Source organism: Marmota marmota, unplaced genomic scaffold (genome assembly GCF_001458135.2).
Source record: "Marmota marmota marmota unplaced genomic scaffold, marMar, whole genome shotgun sequence".
NCBI lineage: Eukaryota > Metazoa > Chordata > Mammalia > Rodentia > Sciuridae > Marmota > Marmota marmota.
The window spans coordinates 3,844,805-3,850,811 of record NW_026000153.1 but is presented as its reverse complement, the minus strand read 5'-3'; the positions used below and the strand labels follow the sequence as shown (position 1 = coordinate 3,850,811).

Here is a 6,007-nt window from a genome sequence, read left to right as displayed (position 1 = left end):
TGTGAGTTTGGATACAATGTAGTTAAATAAAAGGAAGTAAAACATACATATATATATCTCTTCAGTATGAAATATGGATGAATTATAGCCATGCCTATTTAAAAAATTTAACGGTATCTTCTATATTAGATATTTTAACATGAACTTTGAAACTCTGAAAGTAAATTAATCTAAGGTATATGGTATTTCATAAACAATGAGATTGGAACTATCATAAAAATCAGTTGAGCAACGACTTCTTGAAATTTTACATGAGAGAACCAGACAAGAAAATAATTGAGGAGTTTACTAACATTTTTAAAAAGATGCTTATGAGGCAATGTTACATAAGGTCATAGAAATCTTATTTCTTGGATACTATATTTTTAAATAGCAGAAGAATCTATTTTTCTGCTTCTTCCTTTATGTAAGAAACATACAGGTGGAAATACCATGGCAGGAAGCAGGAGCTCACAGAACTACTCAGCTGTTTTTCTTTTTTATTTGAGTGGCTAGAGTGGGTGGGGCCAGTAGTAAGGAACAGGGTGTGATTTGGGAATCTTGTCTAGAAAAAAGGAATTTATTTTTTCTTTCAAAGCATTAAATGTTATGTATTCCTGAAAGTGGATTATAGAAAGGATCTGAGAAAAACAGACCCTTGCCAGAGACATTAACTTATATTGATATACTATTGTGAATGTCTTGTTCATATAGGAACTCAAAGAATACGATAAAATGATAGTAACACATGCATAAAAGCTTGGTGCTTGCTTTTGTATGAGAATTTGTTTTATGGGCACCATAGTTTATTAAAACTCGTGTGCTTCTTCATGGTTTAACGGTGCCAAACATTCAAATAGCATTTGCTTTGCTAAGCGTAAGTACAGCATACAAATTTTATTAGCTAAGTGGTGAGCAGATTTGTCCATCTTAGTATGTGAAACACACTTCAACGGTTATACTCTGGATTGATAAATAGCTATACCGAATTGTACAGATATTAATGCTTATATGTAAAAACAACCATTGTTGTATTTGTTTTCACAAAAAATGATTCTTTGCCATAATTTGTATCCTGTTTCTTATATTTCATGATTTACATGTTGAAACATTTGTAGCAGACACATTGAGAGGGGAAAATTTATCCAAGAAAGCAAAGGAAAAGAGAGAATCCCTTATTAAGAAGATAAAAGATGTAAAGTATACGTAAGTCACCTGCCTTTAATTACTGATTTCTTGCTTAGAAACAATTTTGTAATTAGAAATTGATTTTAATAAGGAATTGATTATCATGGAGTGAAATTTTAATGTTTATTTATTGGTGTTAAGTATTTTTTAAAAGACAAAAATATATTCCACAAATATGCTTATTATATACCCCTTTCTTGGGAGGTGCTTGACTGTGTATTTTTGTAAGCATTCTAGCAAAAATTAACTGTTTATTTTGATTATCTGAGGGTATATTTGATTTAAATGATAAGACATGGGTAAATTAATGATTTTAATATAAATATGGAAAATACCTTAAGACACTGAAAAGAGAATTCTTTTGTTACTACATTAAATGAATAAACATATGTTATAGGTATTAAAGATGTATCCTCATTTTATTACTGTACTCAGATCTTTAAAAATAATTTCACTATATATTCCTAAGCATTTTGGAATTGCCATTTCAGCACAGGAAATAATTTTCCCCTCTATATATATAACATAGATTTTAGATTTGAATGTGCCACTGATTAGACCTTGCTCTGATTTGCCAACCTCATTTTAAAATATAATGTTCTTTATTTTGCAGCTATCTTCACGAATTTCAAGACAAAGGTAAATTTCAAACTTGAACATTTTTTTTCCTCTGTGGAGATTTTCAATAGAATAGTCTAACATCCTGAAATTTGATAGTTGAAATCAAAATTTAAATTTCCATGTTATATATTTAGACCTTCAAGATGAGAGTGCTAGCTCCCCCTGCTGAGAAAAAAAATAAAAAGCATATCCAGAATCCATTGCATTCCTCAAATGGAGAAATCTTATGCATTTAACATTCTTAGGTTTCATGTTTCTTCGGAGTTCACTGTGGCAGAGATTTGTTAGGACAGGTATATACTTGCAGTTACACATGGAAGAATTCAGTGAGCAGCGGTGAGATATGAACTTGATGCTATCTAATATTGCAGAGGTTATTTTATAGAATGGCAGGAGCAGAAGGGCCTGTGGCTGGGTGTTCACAGGTCATGTTTTTGAAGGGTACTTTAAAAACATGCAGGTGGCTGCATGCCTGAAGGCCTGGGGTCCCAAGAGAGGTGCTCTGATCTGGATAAATGAAGTCTTAGTGTTGAGCAGGTGGTGCAGGAGGGGCAAAAACTCCAAGGGCATCTTTGTTCCATTTCTGAGACCATGAGATTTGGGGATCATAGGGCCTGATACTTGAAGGTTTCTCAAAATCTCTTTTGTCAACTAGACAGAGGCCTTCTACCAGCTGGGAGCATATTGTTAACAAATGTTGTTAAAAACTATTTATTACTTAAAATATTTTTAGGATGTGACTTTATAAATAAATAAACCTACCATTTATGGGGAAAAAACCTCAAAAATAAAAACTGTAAATTTTTGTTTGATAACGTGAGTAAAATCTTTCTCAAAAGCTAGTTTTTTTCCCTTGTTCTTTTGATTTGAATGAATCTGTTGTTTCTTAGAGATTTGTAGAGATGGGGATTCAGTTTTCTGTTTTTGAAATATGTGAAAGTGCTGGTCTTCCTTTAGATTTGAGAGGCAGCTGTTTAACATGCTGAAGGCTAGATCAGGAAAGCCATAGGAAGTTCCTACTACTTCATGTTTTCAGTTCTGTAAGGGGAACTCAGTATGGCCCTTATTTCCCTGATGCTAATTCATAGGTCATGACCTCCAGCTTGTGGATGCTGGCATGAGGGTCACAGTATGAGGTCACTTGACCAGGACTGAGCTAGGTTCTGGGTTTGGGGAATAAACAGTGTAATGTCTTCTAACTGGAGTTAGCAGGACCCACAGAATAATTAATATTTGTGCCGACTGATAAGTGAGAGGATATTGACAGTTCTAATAAACCAAGTACTACCAGACAAACCTACCAGACACACCTAAAATCAATTAAAAGGAAGTCACAGTTTCTTTTCACATTAAATCATCAAGATCTGTATGATTTAAGGGAATAAGAAGTTTTTCCCCCCTGTATTGAGATTTTACAAAAAAACAAAACACTATTAAAGAGTAGAGCAGGAAACTCTTTCTGTCCCCCAATACCCAATTTTTTTGGTGTGTTTCACAATGAATTCTAAACTATGGACTTAATCCTGTTGTATTTTTTGCTTTGTCAAATATAGAAATGAATTTATGTATTTTAATTACGATAGCTTTTATACAGTGTACTATTATGGAGGAATATTAAATATTTGATTCTGCCTCTCTTCTTAAAAGGCATATTTTGTTCTGGTGATTATTTATTGAACTCTTCATTGTGGCTTAATTATTTGTATATTAAAAAAATTTAAGCTAAGAAAGCATGATAATGTGAAGTCATTCTATAATTGCATATGGTTCAGTAATAGTGTAGGAACTTTCCCTTTGGAATTCTGTTTTAGAACTTGTTCAGGTGTGTGGATATTAAAATTACATTACGGAGATGCATTATTTGTCTCCAAAGAAAATGGAAGTTTATATTTCTATTTGATAGAAATTGAAAAATGAGTTGAGAATAAGAGTTCAAATAGTGTGGAATTCAGAGATTCGCCATAATCATTTTCCTCCGAATAACTAATTTGTAGTTCAATACTGCTATATTGAGTTAACTAATCACCAGCAGTGTCTGCTCAAAAGTAAGCTTGTGGCTAAATTGGAGGTATACCTTGGAGGAATATGAGAAGCTGAGTAATTTTATGCCATTTTACCCTACAAATATATTCAACTTGATTCTACAAAGACTATTTTATAGTTTATAGGAATAGTAAAGGGTGCAGACTTAATAATTGCCAAGCAATTATTCAAGACACTTTTCTTTTTAACAGTAGGAATTTATTATAAGATACCTACGTTGAGAATATTCAATCCTAAGTATGTTTTGGTGATGCTGTTCCCCTCTTACATTTTCCCCTATGGGTTTCAGATTATCTTCATCCAGGGAGAACTGTGAAGAATTCCTTTTGGCTGGTTTCCTGTTTCTTTCTCTCATAACAAAATAGGGTCACAATGAATTAAACTAAAGTTGTTTTCCTCTGTTTCATATTCTTGATTTTTAAAATGATAGTTAAATACCATTTTAATACCATTATTGGGAGAAAAAAGAAGCAGATATCTTAAATAAAATAAATAATTCAGATTTATTCATTTCAAAAAGTTTTTAATCTCTCTAATGTACAGATATCTATCTGTTGACCTTCCTTCCCATCCTAATTCCTCCTTACACTCCAGCTACAATTTCCCATTCTGAGATTAAATAATACAGAATGTCTACTTTGAAGTAGTTCAATTCTTAAATTAATTGAATTAATATGATATAGTAAACTGCATAAATATTAGAAGGTTGTTTTTCATTTCTAGTTTTTTTTGTTGTGTGAGAATAGTTTGTATTGTTAGAAACGTGTTTTTATTACAGTGGCTCCTAGATAATAAAGCTCCACTAAGCTAATTTTTAAATTGTTATTTATATTTATTTCCATAGAAAACTATTTTTAAAAATTTCCCTTTTCATTTCTTTAATTTATGAAAGTTCTCCTTTTGTCTCCTTAAATGCTCCAGTCTAGATTTCCCCATAAAGAGATCTGACAAATTGGACATTAGAATACTTTTCAGTTGATTTTCTGAATTCTTTAATTGTACTTGCATTTAAAAATAATTTGAATCCAGTTGGCTAAAACACATTTTGCTTGACCTAGTCCCTGTTATTCATTTGAAATATTGCTCATTTTATCTAGAGAGTGCCTTCTTACCTCAAAGTATTGTGTAAGACAGAATAACCATTTAACCCTAGTTTCCTAGTTGCAATATAGCCCAACTCTCTAAAGAATATATTATCTTCCATGTACTGGAATTATGCTATGTGATTATTTTTTAATTATTTTGTCACATAACAAGATCATAGGTCTCTTAAGTGTGACTCAAAATAATTATTTTTGTAATGAGAATAGATTATTATTTGAGTAAAGACTATTTATTGACTGAACTTTAACTAGAATTTTCTAGTATATATTAGATACATGATAAAAAATGTTTACTTACACTGTAGTTGTAGCTTGACCTTTTATTAGTCTCATTTTACTCAAGTGATGATTTGGATGTGATTACTTTCCTTATAGACTGATTTATAGAAACAAGACAATGTGAAAATACCTGTTCATGTCACATAGTAGTGTTCAGTAAATAATATATTAATGCATGTTAACTAATTCAACTTAATTTGTCAAGAAGATTTAAGTTAATCTTGACTCATAAGTTCAGTTTTCAAATAATTTTTAGGAAATTATCATTAATTTTTAAAAGAAGGGCAGACATATTAAATGATAATTACTTCAAGAGAATGGTTTCAAATTTGTAAAATATTAATGCCAAAGTTTTTTTTTTTTTTTTAGTTCTGGTGATTGAACCTAGGACCTCATATATGCTAGGAAAAGAATCTACTACTCTTCCATACTGTATCTCTAGTATCTACATTTTTAAAAATGTGAATTTATTGTTTCAGGTGCAATAGCTAAAAGAATTCCATTTTCTACTTTAAAAGATCTTGTCCCTCTTAATTGCAAAAATTTATTTAATAGATTATGCCCCATAAGACTTCATTGATATTGTTAAATATGCATAGATTTACTTAGAAAGCAATTTCCTTTGACCTTATCATTTGTACTATTTCTTAAGTTTATCAATTGGCTTAATAACTTGCTAAAAATAGCAGTACTGTTAGGTAAGAAGGGAACTATTTTAGTTTGTTCTAATGGAATCCTTAAGAGTAGCAGAAAAGTCAGAAGTTTGGATGATGTTTAATTTGCTTTCCTTTACT

The 6,007-nt window shown here is 31.0% G+C and overlaps 1 long non-coding RNA gene across 1 annotated transcript in view; it reads left to right on the top strand.

The window, feature by feature from the left end:
* The window catches only part of LOC107146122, a 12,744-nt gene extending 6,747 nt beyond the window's left edge, over window positions 1–5,997 (top strand). Inside the window, exons 2-3 of the long non-coding RNA XR_001503991.2 lie at window positions 1,098–1,185; window positions 1,781–5,997. This is a non-coding gene — a long non-coding RNA (uncharacterized LOC107146122). The remainder of the gene's footprint in view (window positions 1–1,097; window positions 1,186–1,780) is intronic.
* The last annotated feature ends 10 nt before the right edge of the window (window positions 5,998–6,007 follow it).